Source organism: Crocodylus porosus, unplaced genomic scaffold (genome assembly GCF_001723895.1).
Source record: "Crocodylus porosus isolate Cpor-Errol unplaced genomic scaffold, CroPor_comp1, whole genome shotgun sequence".
Taxonomy (NCBI): domain Eukaryota; kingdom Metazoa; phylum Chordata; order Crocodylia; family Crocodylidae; genus Crocodylus; species Crocodylus porosus.
Window position 1 is genome coordinate 55,677,155 of NW_017728943.1, and position 13,962 is coordinate 55,691,116.

Genomic DNA, 13,962 nt, shown 5'->3' on the forward strand with positions numbered 1-13,962 from the left:
AAATATATTGTTTTGTGTTTGCTTCCCTTTCCCCCCCATCCCCTCATAGATATTAATAAAGATAGTTTTATCACAGGAGAAATCAGGCATGTATTAATCCTTCAATCCTAATATAATGCATTGGTGGTTGCCACACCCATGGATTCTTCAAAGAGGTCTAATATACTCACTGTTTCCTCAAAATTGCAGCTGTGTGAAACAGAGGAAAGCAGTGCATATCATCTAGTCCCTCTATTGCTGCTTTGTATACCATGCTTACATATTTTTCATAGATGAACAATCCAGATTCTGGCAGCCCCCATTTCTTGCTTTGTACAGTTCAAAACTTTCTTTTTTGGCATTCCAGAAGAACATACATATTTCTCTCTGTACTTTTGCTATCTGCTGCCACGTTGGTGGGAATACAATTTCCATACATATAATAATCAGCAGTAGCACAGCCTTAACCACTGCAACTTTTCTGTCAAAGGACAGTGTCCATCTTTTCCCATGTTGAATTACCTTTCTGTATGGCGCACATAAAGATCAATAGCACTCTGATTTTTCTCTCTCTTATTTGAAGGCCCAACTTCTCCAAATCCCTCCAGTTCCTCACCCCCATTATTATCCTTTTTGATCTATTTAGTTTAGCCCCTGTCACTTCTCCATACACTGATGTATGCTTTAGCAGACTTTCCATCTAAAATCTGTCTCTGACTACTACATTTATATCATCCATGTATACTACTCAGTTTACCTCTCCACCTACCACTATCTTTACTCCACTTATGACCTTGTTTTCTTATTCTTTGTGCTAATGGTTCCAAGCTGCACACAAACAGTAGTAGTGATGTAGAGCACGCTTATCTCACCCTTCCATGGATTTTAAAAGCCCCATTTAGATGCCCATTGATTTGGACTTGAGTCTCCAATTCTCTATACAATTACTTTATCCAACATATAAACCTACCTGGGAACCCCATTTTTCTTACTACTTCTAATATGTAATCATGATCCATTCTGTTAGATGCTTTTTCTAAATCTAGGTTTCCTATAACTCTGTTTATTTTCTTTTCTTGGATGTGGGACAGTGTATCTCTTATGACTCAGATTGGTTCAGAGAACCTTCTACTTGCTACTGTGCATACTTGGTCTTCTGGAGGTTTTTCCTCATCCTCAAAGCCAGCATCTTGGCCATTAACTTATAGTCCATATTAAGGGGTGTAATTGATCTCATTTAAAGAGTAAGATCACAGCACCTTTTGTAAAATCTTTCCCTGCCTCTCCTGTTTCCATTATTTCCTCAAAAACTTCCACAATCTCCCTCCCTACCCATGCCCCAAACTTCTCATAAAAGTCTGTAGGTATTTTCATTCCATTCCAAAGTTCTGCTCCTGGTGATTTCTCTCTTTTAAAGTTTATTAAGCACTCCTCTGCTGCTTTAAGCTTATCTTTTCTTCATCTTCTTTGCTTCCTCCTCCTCTGCTTTCAGCAAAACCTTCATCTTCTATCTATTTCCTTCTTCTCATATAGCTCTTCACAAAATCTTCGTGTTGCCTCCAACACCTCCTCCTGCTTTTCCACCCAGGTATCATCTTCTTCCCAAACTGCTTTTAGCTCTCCTTTCACCGTCCTCATAGTTTCATAGTTGGTAGGGTCGGAAGGGACCCGAGCAGATCATCAAGTGTGACCCCCTGCCATGGGCACGAAAAATGCTGGGGCCAAATGAGCCTAGCAAGGTGATTATCTAGCCTCCTTTTGAAGACCCCCAGGGTAGGAGCAAGCACCACTTCCCTTGGAAGTTGGTTCCAGATCCTAGCTGCCCTAACTGTGAAGTAGTGCTTCCTAATGTCCAGCCTGAACCTACTGAGTCAACTTATGGCCGTTATTCCTAGTTACTTCTGGTAGTGCTCAGGGAAACAGAGACTCTCCCTTTCCCCACTGGTCCCCCCCTGGCAAGTTTATAGATGGCCATGAGATCCCCTCTCAGCCTTCTCTTGTGGAGGCTGAACAGGTTCAGGTCCCGCAGCCTCTCCTCGTAAGGCCTGCCCTGCTGCTCCTTGACCATGCGAGTGGCCATTCTCTGGACCCTCTCAGTGCTGTCCACATCCCTCCTGAAGTGCGGCGCCCAGAACTGGACACACTACTCCAACTGCAGCCTGACCAGTGTCGCATAGAGGGGGAGGATCTCCTCGAACCTACTCATGATGCATCTGTGGATGCATGACAAGGTACGGGTAGCCTGACCGCTTCTCTACGTTGGCTGCCCCTGTTCAACTTGGAATCAATAATGACTTCAAGATCCTTTTCTGCCTCTGTGCTGTCGAGAAGGGAGTTCCCCAGTCTGTAGGTGTGCTGCTGGTTCTTCCTCCCCAGGTGCATCACCTTGCACTTGTCAGTATCGAAACCCAAACTGTTCTCATCCGCCCGCCCAGGTCTAGTTGTAGCCTGTCCTTCCCTTCTAATGTGCCCACTTCTCCCCACATCTTAGTGTCATCCACAAACTTGAACAAGGTGCTTTTCACCCCCTTGTCCAAGTTGCGGATGAAGATGTTGAACAGTGCAGGCCCAAGGACCAAGCCCTGGGGAACCCCACTGCTCACATCCCTCCAGGTCGAAAACGACTCATCCACCACCACTCTCTGGGTGCGGCCCTCCAGCCAATTTGCGACCCATCTGACTGTGTAGGCATCAATGCCATAGTTGCCTAATTTTTTAATGAGGATGGGGTGAGAAACAGTGTTGAAGGCCTTCCTAAAGTCCAGAAAGACTATGTCTACCACAACACCTGCGTCCAAGGATTTTGTGACCTGGTCATAGAAGGCCACCAGCTTGGTCTGACAGGACCTGTCTCTAATGAACCCATGTTGGTTGCCCCTAAGTATAATTTCCCCTGCTGGTCCCTCACAGATGTGTTCCTGGATAATTATCTCAAAGAAAAAATCTCACTCTATCCAAAACATTTTGGGACACTCCTCATTTTTTCTCACCCAGGGTGCTTGTGCTAAAAACATTTTTCTCTCTCACCTTTCATTTATATCAACTTTCTATCTCTTACCTTGTTTTTTCTGCTTCTTCTCATACCTGTCTTCCTTCTATGACTACCTTTAGCAGCTCCTGCATCTTACTTTGCAGCTCTCTCAGCTCTTTGGTTCTCTTCCCTATGGTTTTTTGACCTTCCTTCTTGAAGAATTTTCCTGTCCTCTTCACCATCATCCACCATTCTCTGGTACTCTTAAAATATTTCTTCAGTTTTCTCCACTGTCCATCTGGATTCCCAGCGAAAAAAAGTTGAGCATCACTAATCTACATGGACCAGCCACTGGAAGAGGTCAGGCATAATTTTCCAGTTAGATTCATTGCCATTTGCAGATAGGAAAAGGGGGTTGAGACTAAGGAACCCTGAATTCAATTCCAGGTTTTGATGAGGAATGTGCTATAGTGGTTACAGACCCATTTTGTCACACTGTGACAATCTCTAGCACAGTGATTCTCACCAGGGTGCTACAGCATTTGGTGGGGAATGTTATTTTGAGATCCTTTCACAGGTGCAACACAGTCTAGCACTATTAGGTGTGCAAACATGATTCACATAATAAACCCAAGGATTTCAAATAGGATTCCAGCAGGGTTAGAAACACTCTGACCACTTGTAGTCTTTCTGAGTTCTTTGCAACAGAAGAATTGCTCCAGGGTTTTTCTATAGTAAAAGGAAGTGAAAACTAAGAGCTGACATTTTCTGAGGAGTGTCTCTAGTATAAAAAAATTGATAACCACTGTTCTAACGTGTCCCTACCACCCTGTCATACTTACTCCTCTGCATTGCTCTCACCTCCTGGCTACATTTTAAATAGGACAGAGAAGAGAAAAGGAGATTCTGTGCTCATTATTTTGCTAGATTATGCCACAGAAGTCCCTAGTAACCAGAAACAACAGTTTTAGATCTGGTTCCTCAGCTAATACAGCCATAATATGGAGCAATTTTAATAAAGACAAAATCTTTGGTCAATGATCTGATTCTAGAAAATCTCAACTCTTCATGTCCACAGTGATTTTTAGAGGATCATAAAATATAAAGGATATATGCATTGTAATAATAATGTGGTACATTGAAAGCTAATGACAGGAAATACTGGGAATACTTTTTCATACAAATTGTCAATAGATTGTGAAACTCTGGCACAAGACATTGTGTAAACTAAAGAATATAGCAAGATTCAAAGAGAGATTAGACGTTAAAATGGATAACAAGAATATTCAGAATGGAAATATGCCAAAAAAAGATTTGAAAGAGAGAAAAACCCTTACACATAACAGTTTAAGCCAATATCTAGTTATTAGGAATTAAGATGAGAGTTTCAGAGGTTGGGGATACTATCAAGACCTGCTCTGTTGTGAACTCTTCCATATTTCTCTGGACGATCTGTTGTACTAAACTACAATATGGAAATTTCTGCATTCCCCTTATTTCTTACTTCACTTTAATTTAGTTTTACATTTTTTCTATCTTATTTGGATTCTTCTCATTCTCTGTCTCTCCCCTCCTCCTTTTCCTAAGAATCAGCTAAGTGAAAACATTGTTCTGATCTTCTAATCTGAGGAAGTCAGTACAGTTTAAATTCTAGTTTCTTTCCTGGAATATTTGTCAAGTATCAACTCTGGGCCTGGAATCATGTGCAGTTGCCAGGACAGTTCTTTTGACTTTGACAGAAAACAGGACTTTTTATTTAATTAAACAGATCTGTCCATTTTTTAGGAAGCTGTAATATGGTTATGTATCTTTTCTAAAGTGCTTAGGGGCCATCCAGCAATGTACCCCCGCCATTTGCGGGGGATACGTTCTGGAGATCTCCATGAATGGTGAAATCTGCAAATACTGAACTGCGTTCATGAACGTCGTTTGCATTCATGAATGGCGCATGCCCCTGGTGGCTGGTGGGGGCAAGGCTGTGCTAGCGGCAGCGAGAGCACAGGGGTGGTGAGCGCAGAGCTCCCGCAGACACCTCCAACACTGTAACAAGGTGACATCATGCTGCGTGGAGAATATTCGGTGCACCATGATTATTTGAAACCATGAATGCCGAACCTGTGGATGCCGAATAGTGAGGGTTTCCTGTATTTCTCTATTTACCACATAGCTGTAGTGCACAGTGAAGAAATTCGTCCTGTTTTAAACCGGCTGCATTTTTTGGGTGAACTGTCAAGGGCCACATATATAAAATCTTTCAGAAGATATCATATAAACAAATTATAGATTAAAAACAGAAATCATATACTAAAAATCAAACATCTACTATAACATTTTAATTTTATTTAAAAAGATTTTATACTGATTTTTTTAGTAGTGTATATAAAAAAGGTAATTACATAGCTCAAAATAAAGTCTTACTGTTGCATATTGCATTGTTGGGGTGGGGTGTGGGGGGGTCAGTATGTGAGGGGGTCTGTGGGTGTGTAGGGAAGTGGTTGTATGTGGGGGAAGTTTGAGGGGTGTGTGTGGAAAGTGTGTGGGGTGGGCTATGTGTATGAGGAGTGGGTCTGTTGAGGTGTGTGTGGAGCGTGGGTGAGTGCAGGGGGGTGGGTGTGCTTGTGTGTGTTGGGGATGCTGCCTGTGCACTAGGTCCCATAGCTGGCTAGGGGTGGGGAGAGGGAGTGATGGAGGAGGGGACTGTGGGCATGTGCAGCAGAGCTTACCCAGGAAGTGCTGGTGCAGGGACAGTTTGCCCCTGCATCCAGCTGCGGCTGCCCTCTATGACATTCCACATGGGGCTGAACCCTGTCTGCTCCCACTGAGGGTAGCCCACACCACTCCCTACCTGCACCCGCCTCACACCCACCAGACAGCACTACCCCAGCCTTGACTAGCATGCACAGCTTCCTGGCAGGGCTGCTGCCACCACCACCCAAATACTGCTCAGCTTCCCCCGCCTCCAGCAGCTCCTTCTCCACCTCCTTCTACCCCTGTTGTGCTGCTCTAGGCAGCAGGTAACATGGGGAAGCCATGGAGATTCATGCTGGGCACCACATGCTCAGCCAGGCAGGGAGGAAGCTGCAGCTGGGCAGCTCCTTCCCCTGTGCACAGGACTCCAGCTCCAGCTGTCTTGCACCCACTTGGGCACCTGCAGGTGGCTGCTCATCATGCTGGATGGGCAGAGTGGGTGGAAGGTGGCTGGGAGCCAAAGCTGGAGCCCCATACACTGGGGCAGAAGCATCCCAGCTGCAGCTCCCCCTCCACCCCAGCTAAACAAGTATCCCCAAGACCGCTGCTGCTTCCCTATACAACCTGTTGCCCAGAGCAGTACAGCAGGGGCAGGAGCCGCTGGAGACAGGTGGAGCCAAGCAGTACCTGGCTGGCTGCAGCCGCACCAGGGGCAGCTCTGTTGGGAAACTGTGCACACTGGCCAGGGTCAGGATCAGCAGTGGGCACAGATGGGAGCATAGTGTGGGCTGCACCGGGTGGAAGCAGGCAGTGCTCAGCCCCATGTACAGCACCACAGGAGCAGCCACAGGCCAGATGCATCCATTGATAGATGCCTACCCATGGGCTGGATCCAATCATTTGATGGGCCAGATCTGGCCCAGGGGTAATATTTTGCCTATCCCTGCTCTAATGTGCAGAGTATTTTGGGGGCTTTTTTGTGTAAATTGGTATTTCTCCAACTAAACTGAGACAAACTAAAATTACCTTTTTTTTGTTTTCAAAGTGTTTAAACAGCTCACATATTCCATAGCTAATCACACGTGCAATTTCAGTTTTTCCTACTTGGCTCAGTACAATCTTCAATTTTTCCACTCACTTACAATGACTTCAAAGTATCCAAGCAACTTCTTTTAAAATGATTCATATGCTGGTTGGGTCATTTATCTGCTATACCTCCCAGGTTATTTTTTTAAATGGTAGCTACTGAAAAAAAATATGTTCAAGGAAATAAGGCTTGTTTGACTAGTAAAGATTTTAATTGATTTTATTTCCCCTAGGAGAAACAGACCTCGCTCATGTGAACTTTCCACACAGACATCCCTTAACAGAAACAACCACTTTTGAAACAAATTTGTTAACTTTTTCTTAGTTAAAAAGGACCTTACTAAAATACACTGAAAATCCCTTTTACTATCCTGACTCATTATTTAAGAATATTTCAAATCTATATTTTTTGACAGATTTGTTAATACAGATGTTTGTTTATTATTGTATGGATAGCACTTTCCTTTTAAAATTATGTAAGTTGTATTTATTATATGCAAAGAATATAGCAGGGGAAGTTTGGACTAAGAAAGTGTTGGGTTGATTGTGACTAAATAACTAGCAATGATATGCTTAGGTCTCAAAGGAGAGTGAAGGCTTTTTACCAGAGAGGTAATTCTTTTTTTTAATTTATATGTGGATTTTCTTTGCCTTCAAGACTAAGAGAACTGCAGTTAGAACTTTAAAATGGTGATAGGAAGGATGCTTACATAACTAACCATGCTGAGGAGATACTGATTTTCAAGATCACTTTTGAACTGAATTTGTGTATCATTTCTACTTGGTGGATAGAGCCATATTCAAATACCTGATGAGAGAAGAACATATTATTAAAGCTTGCATAACAAAAGACGTGTCAAATTGCAGGAGAAATTAAGCCCTGTGCTCATGCTCCAGGTATAAGGAAACAAATTCTGAATCTTTATAGGAAGGAAACTAAGTCTAAAAGAACAGCTCAATATGACAACAGGCTGTCGTCTTTCCAGTACATGTATGCAGTAACTCACATGGAGTTTAATCTCATACTTTTCAGAACAATTCTGAAATACGAGTGTTAAAAATCATGTAATCAAAAATTGTCAATTAAGTGATGTGACATAATGTGATTAGACAGAGTTTGAATTACACTTGACTTTGGGAGTGGGGAGCAGGGGAGGTCTCCAAAAACAATTAAACCGGTTCATTGATTAACAAATTCACCTAAGTAAAGGAGCAATCCAATTGGAGATCCCCACCCCCCCCGGTTATGATTTTCATATCTTACAGGTGGGCTCTCATCTCTTGGGTGGGGGGGAAACTCAGCCTTCCTCCCTCCCTCTAGCTGCCCCTTAATTTGTACCCTGTGTTTAGAAAAAAAAAAAATTCTTTTTTCCTCACTAATGACACTAGATCTTAATGGTATGACATGAAATGTCAGGGGATAACTCTGTGGCTGTGGGTGTACTAAAGCTCTGGTTTTTTTTCACCATAGTTTTGTATTCCTTAAGAAATCTTGCAGTATGTGCTGAGATATCATAATGCATGTGTCCATTCTGTGTATGACTTGACAATGTGACTGGTTATGTCATTAAACAACCTTGGGAGCAGCCTATCTGACATATATGTAGAAACCACTGTTTTCTGTTCTTTTTCTCCTTATATATTTAAATACTTTGTAAATGTTGTGTTTAATTAGCTGATTTGATTTTAATGAGGAAATGGGGTTGTAATTCTGCAGTGGATTTATATACTGATGATGTATAATGTTATTGTGCACACAAACATGCACATGAATTACTTATCCGATGTGGGAAATATAATGGTTTACAGACCACCAGAGAGATCAGCTACCTTTACATCAGAACTAATGGAGATGCTATCAAGCCATAAGACTTCACGATCTGTGTAGAATATACTTCTAATGCTCTGCCTCACATCTCATGCCTACCATGACAGGTCTAAAATCCAGCTAAGTATCTGAGCCTTTACACAGCCATTTGGGAAACATTTTTGTCAAAGTTTAGATATTGTACACCTGATAATTGTACATATATCCTGATTCCAGAAAGATAGGTAGATCCCAAAAGTCAAATTGGAGAGCTTCTCCTCTCCTCCTCCACACACAGAATTTTTGTATCGCATTTTAGTTTTTTAATAGGAGCATCCCCACAACATTCTTACATCAGGCAAAATTTTAATATAAATGATTAGGATAGTCATCAATGATTGCTAGAACAAGCTGAATTTTTCTGTCAATGTCACTTGATGGAAAAATGGATTTGGAATTATTTGCAAAAAATATTTTTTTATTAAAAAAAGAACAAAATAATCTTCATTTATGTGTTTTGTGGGGAAATATATATCCTGACCACCTCTAGGTAATGTCTTAACTTGTCATATAATGTTGCTTTTTAAAGGCTACAACTTGCATCTCAATGACAGATAAAATTAATCTTTTTATGTAAAATAGTTTGTAATATTTGACAGGTGTTTTGAAAGCTTTGGATGCAAGTCTATATAAATAGCAATTGCTAGTAAAGGTTTTTTCTTTCTGCATATATGAAGTACAGTATATACGTTGGCTTATATGTTCTTTTAAAGGTGCAATTTTTTAATTGTTTGGTGCCACAAAGTGGTGAAACTCTGTACTGCTATAAGAAAGCAGTTTTTATAAGATTTTTGGCACTTAACTGTGAATTTACCCCATTCTCCTGTATCAGCAATATAGAAAACACTCTTCATCCTCAGAATGACTCCTTTATGTTAATGGAATAAGAATTTCTGGTTTAAGATGCTTTTCTACTAATTTCAAATTCTATCTCCAATACAAGTACAGCTGGCCAGACATTCTTGACAAAACAGATATTCATCAATAAATGCCACTTTATCAAAATCAAAATGGCTTAGAAGAACTTTTGATTAGTAGAAACCTGCTTGGTAGACTACTTAGGAATCTGAACTTCTAGTGTTTGCAGTCTGCCCGGGGTTGGAGAGTCTAGGACTTCCAGACTGTCCTACGGAACCAATAGCTTACATGAAGACTGAGGTTGAGCTACAAGCCTTGCAGATTGGACAGAGTACATTTTATTTTGGATATGTTGTATCAAAACATTCAAATATATTTCAGTATTCCTGCCCAGAGCAGGGGGGGTGGACTCAATCTTTCGAGGTCCCTTCCAGTCTTTGATTCTATGATTCTATGAAAGGTGGCTTCTGCCTGCCTTTGCTGTTGCTGCATCTGCTGAGAGGGCACAACATAACGCCTCCTGATAGGATAGGCACACACACAGAAAATAAAGGTTGGGCGGGACCTCCCAAAATCATCTAGTTCAACCTCCTTCTCAAAGCAGGACCATCCTCAACTAGATCATCCCAGACAAGGCTTTGTCTGCCCCAGTCTTAAAAACCTCTACAGACGGAAATACTGTACTTCTGGTTGGCAGGTAGCTATGGGCAATCTTCGGCACCAACAACAGTTATAGCTGTACTTGGACAGTTCAATGATGGGGCGAGGCAATGGGGTTCATCCCTTGGAGCCACGTGAACATGGCTTCATTAATTAGTTTTGCTGAAAGTCAGAGCCAGTTAGCCACGGTCCAGCGCTGCCTGGCTGTGGCCTTGCCAGTTTCAATTTGGGAAATGTCATGGCCTGCCTTCTGGGCTGGAAGCACTGGAATTGCATTGGCCTGGCCTCGTGCCAGCAGTTCATAATCTTTGGAGGCTCAGGGCAGCCCTCAAAAAAGGCCAGCTCATAGTTTTCACTCATTTTGACTAAGGAAAAATACTAGAGCTATTCTTCTGTTGTAATATGACTCCGAAAGCCCAGATCAGGGCAGGACACTTTTAACCCTGTGGATTCTATTCCTATTGAAATCACCAGGTTGACCTTGTGAACCATGTCTGCGCACCAAGTAGGGCTAACAGCGCGGGGCACTCTCGAAAGGCTGGCAGGGCCCCCAGGGTGCACAGCACCCTGCTTGACACTCAGTGCTAGGGTGGCACTAGGGTGTAGAGGGCATGCCCGCAGGGTTCTGCTACTCTGGCCCTTGTTGATACAGAACCCCACGCCTCTAGTTTTCCCTGCAAGAGAAGACAACAAAGGCATCTGGTTTTGTATCAGGAGAGGACAACCAGATTGTCCTCTATGATGGCCATCCTACTCAGCACCCTTAGCTACACATAACTCTGTTACAGTGGCCACAGTCCCTAGCAGTGGTGTAGGAGGACTGGGGTTCAGGCCCTGGGCCTTGCTTTTGCAACCTCTTCATTAATATTTCCTTTTTTTTAACCACTATCTTTCTCCAGCTCTTCCCACTTAGTCTAAGCATGCCCATGCTGGCAAACAAGCTGCCCCCTTCCTCTAAACCGGGGCTACCTGAACAGCGCCAGTCTCTTGTCATTGCTGCGGGAGGACAAGCCCAGAGGCCGGCCAGCCTTGCTCACATGTCCCCCATCCGCAGCACGCACGGATGCCACCCTGCTTAGCTTTCAGCCCAGCCACCCGCGCGTCTCCGCTCCAAGACCCGCCTCTCGTGGCAAAGGGCACCAGCTGTCTCTTGATTGGCGGAGGCGGCTGTCGGTCACTGCCGAGAAGCACCTCCTAAGTCCTGCAAGGTTGGGGCCGGCCGCAGCACACGTCGGGTTCGACTCCCCCGCTTCGAACGCCGCGGGGCGCCCCGCCCCCTCCCCCTGCACGTGGGTGCTGCGAAGACACGTGGCCACGGCGGGAGGTGGCCGGACTGCCGTGGGTAAGAGCTGCGGAGGGGGGGCCCTGGCGGGCTGCAGACTGTGCTCCCGGCTGCAGGGCACAATGCCGTCCTGCCCACCCCTCATTGCCCTGCGTCCCCCCCATAAGGGAATGTGTGTGCTTCTCCTCGCATCTATTGCACAGCCCCAATCTGATGCTCTGGGCAGCTCGTACCATGTCTTCCTGGTATCAGCCTTGGGGCTGAGGGCGTCCCCGTCTTCCCTCCCATCTTCTCCTTTCCCATTTTTCCCACTTCCCTTCCTGGGAGATGGGACCTGTTAAGTGCCAGTGCTTCCTATGCCACGCTCTCTTGATTAGGGCTGCTAGCCCTCCAGGATTGCCCCGCAGCCTCCAGAAATGAGAGATAAATCTCCAGGAGACTGCTGAGAGTCACTCGGGAAATAAATGATAGGTGGCATTCATTACAAATAAATATTAAATGTTGAATCTGACTTATACAGTAGACCACTGGGCTTTTAAAATGTAATAGTGATGTGCATTTGCCACCCCCACATAAAGTCTACACACCATCATCCGGAACTGATGTACGCTAGCATGTGGGCATATTTGTGTTGTATGTCACAGGCATGCTGGTGTTCCAGAAATCTGGGATAGATTCGAACAGAGTTGGCAACCCTACTCCTAATGGAAACATGGATTGAGGATTATTTTCCAAAAAATCAATTTAGTATTTACAAACAACAAAAGACAAAAAACAAAATTAATTTTTGTTTGTGTAATTCCTGGGAGAACATGTTTTCTCACCATCTCTAGGTATTGTCCTAACTTGATGTGAACCCAATGATTACATAAGGTCCTTTTCAGCCCAAAACTTCTATGAATGTTGCTTTTTTAAAGGCTATAGCCTGCATCTCAGTGCCACGTGACCAGTTTTCCAAGAAAGAGACTGTTCAGGCAAGTGTCTGAAGTTTAGCTCTACTAAGCCAAGAGTAGGAGGGGTGCCACCCACTCTCGCATTTCCTCCTTCTGATCCCAATGAGTAGGGTTCATCCTACCTGGTACCTGGGGACCTTTGCCTGAAATGCTGTCATTGATTGGGGCAGTGCCCGGAGTTATTTGCCATCTTGATACCCACATGAAAAGGATTTTTAAAAAAGCTGCTGCAGCATGGGTGGCACCTTCACTTGAGGAAGTGGAAATGTAAGTGATGATTGGTTGTAAACGGGCTATCGGATCTTTTGCAGGTCACAAGTTGGAGAGCTTGCCTGACATTGAAGGGAGGGCCTTCACTCAGCGGCAGAGAACTCAATCAAGAAAACTCTGTGGTGAGTGGAAGCCTTGTGTAAATTCTTAAGATCTCCCGACATGAAGGGTGCGAGTCTCCAGAGGAAAAAAAAAAGAAGTTACATTTCTGTTCTTTTTCCCTTAATGACTAAGCCAGCCTTTTTTTAAAGGACTTTCACAAATTAAGATCCATGTCCTCTGATAGACAGGGAAATGAATCAGGATGGCAAAGCTGGTGCTCTGCTTTTTACCCTGTGCTCTACTTTCTATCTGTTTATTTTTATCTGCTGCTCTGCTTTGGGCTTCCTGCCCTGTCTGCCCCGTGCTGCCTGCCTCCTCCCTCGTCTGCTGCATGCTATATACAGAGGCTGCCCAGGCTGGTTGTGGCATGCGTGCCACAGGTTGTCCATCCCAACCTAAAAGGTTGCATAACTCTGTTAGAATATAAATGATTCTGTATTCTTTTTAATCTGTGTCACTGGAAAAGTGATTAGAATCTACCCAGGGGAACACTGCCAATCAGTTGTTATGGCAAGGTGTTCGCAGGGATCAGTTGATAATCCAAGTCTCCAAAGTCCAGTTTGTAGACACAGAAGAGGTGTGGCAGAAATGGTGGCAATAGATTCTCCATGCTGCCTTGGTGAATAAGCCTGAATTCTGCCTACTCTTTCACCTGTCAAGTTAGTTTACTTGGTAACTTGTAGCTTAACAGCCTGCTAGACTTCATGAAGTGAGCGGCTGTTCACTGGGAGCCAAGACCACCATACATTGTTTGACATAAACTGATACTGATGTTGGCTGAGCTCTCAATTTCTGACATGTGAAAGGTCATAAAATCATAGAAAATTAGGGTTGGAAGGGACCTCAGGAAGTCATCTAGTCCAACCCTCTGCTCAAGGCAGGACCAGCCACAGCTAGATCATCCCAGCCAAGGTTTTGTCTAGCTGCATCTTAAAAACCTCTAAGGATGGAGTGTCCACCACTTCTCTGGGTAACCACTTCCAGTGTTTTACTACCCTCCTATTGAGAAAATTCTTCCTAATATCTAACTTAACCTTCCCTTGCTGCAACTTGAGACCATTGCTCCTTGTTCTGTCATCTGCCACCACTGAGAACAGTCCAGCTCCATCCTCTTTTGAGCCTTCCTTCAGGTAGTTGAAGTCTGCTATTAAATCCTCTCTCAGTCTTCTCTTCTGCAGACTAAATAAGCACAATTCCCTCAGCCTGTCCTGAAGTCATGTTCCCCCCCCCCATTTTTGTTGCCGTC

General features: G+C 43.9%; 1 protein-coding gene across 5 annotated transcripts in view; it reads left to right on the plus strand.

Annotated features, from left to right (window-relative positions):
- Positions 1-11,295: 11,295 nt before the first annotated feature.
- The window catches only part of THADA (THADA, armadillo repeat containing), a 291,659-nt gene continuing 288,992 nt past the window's right edge, over positions 11,296-13,962 (plus strand). For all 5 annotated transcript variants that reach the window (XM_019549394.1, XM_019549396.1, XM_019549397.1 and 2 more), the window contains exons 1-2: positions 11,296-11,339; positions 12,656-12,753. The gene's annotated coding sequence lies outside the window, so the exon portion shown is untranslated. The remainder of the gene's footprint in view (positions 11,340-12,655; positions 12,754-13,962) is intronic.